Below are 1,177 nucleotides of genomic sequence, written 5' to 3'. Positions count from 1 at the left end.
CTCCTCATAAGTAAAAACTGAAATATAAAAATGTTTCATCAGGAATATTATGGAATGATATGACTTTTACATGACCTGCATACAGAAATAAATTTATAGTAGTTTTCCAAAAGTGCACTATCCACTCTGGGTCGAATTTAAAGATTATTACCACACACTGAAAAGACACACAAAACATTGGCTTTTAGAATTGTATTCAATCGGTAAATACTACGAGTATTAGGCTGTGGTTCATTTACCTGGATATATGAAAGTATTTTTGAATGAACCTTTTTGTTTAGACTCATCTCGTTCATCCCACAGGGTCGTCCCATCACAGGCACAAATTCTTTTCGTATTTTCGAAGACTCCTGATGATCTCGCGATAATTCCACACGCTAGTCTGAGGAATAAATTATTAAAAGTGTTGAGTAAAAGCAATACGAAAGAAATCATTCATAAACTCACTGCTGGCCACTATTTCCATCAAATTTTGATGTTGAACTATTCCCCTTGTCCAGAACACCGGTCGCCTCTGTATTAATAATGATCTCTAATATCTCTAATCTCTCCTTTCGTTTTCTCAATTTAGTCAATAGTACATTAATACAGACTCGTCCTTGAATCCCATGATTGTCTAATTCTTTCCTAACGACTTCTGCGGTCTGTGATATAGTCTGAAAGGCATTGGTCATCTCAAAAGCCTGACTTTTTTCTGATAACGTCTCAGCAGCTCCCTTCGCAGATTTTGAAATTGCCTTACCCAATTGCCCAGCTTTTTTACCCAGCTCCGTTTTTCCTGCCTCGTCGATGACTCCCTGTACCTTCTCCTTCAATCACTCCAACTTCCCTTTTAATAACTCTGAGCTCTTCGACTGCTGATTATTTGTGTTTCAACGAATTAACAGTTATTAAAAATATCTTCACAAATTTGTCAGTGATGTTTACTTGATTTACTTCAATAATAATTTAATATCGTACTTACTGTTTTGGGCGGATTTAAGGCCCGGATGGATTATCTGGAAAATATAATTTACTCCCAAATTTGGACTGCTAGTTACTCCGGAAATTAATCGTTTTTTCCAATAATTGTTAGATAGCACCGTAGCGGTTGTCAACAACTAGAGCGCTAGCTAACAATTATCGGAAAAATCGATTAATTGGTGGAGTAATTAGGAGTGCCAATTTTGGAGTAAAT

At 36.3% G+C, this 1,177-nt stretch overlaps 1 long non-coding RNA gene across 2 annotated transcripts; it reads right to left on the bottom strand.

Moving 5' to 3' along the window:
- Positions 1–6: 6 nt before the first annotated feature.
- Positions 7–941, bottom strand: LOC105272457 (uncharacterized). 2 transcript variants are annotated; one of them, XR_892765.1, is made up of 4 exons: positions 743–941; positions 448–656; positions 240–382; positions 7–157 (listed from the first exon to the last, which is right to left on the bottom strand). It is a non-coding gene; the product is annotated as an uncharacterized lncRNA (long non-coding RNA). The 2 variants fall into 2 exon arrangements; XR_892764.1 differs by having other exon boundaries at positions 7–382.
- Between the last annotated feature and the right edge of the window lie 236 nt (positions 942–1,177).

Source organism: Fopius arisanus, unplaced genomic scaffold (genome assembly GCF_000806365.1).
Source record: "Fopius arisanus strain USDA-PBARC FA_bdor unplaced genomic scaffold, ASM80636v1 scaffold00180, whole genome shotgun sequence".
In the NCBI taxonomy this organism is placed as follows: Eukaryota; Metazoa; Arthropoda; class Insecta; order Hymenoptera; family Braconidae; genus Fopius; species Fopius arisanus.
Note: the sequence above shows the minus strand (reverse complement) of the source record. Positions and strands in the feature narration are given on the sequence as shown.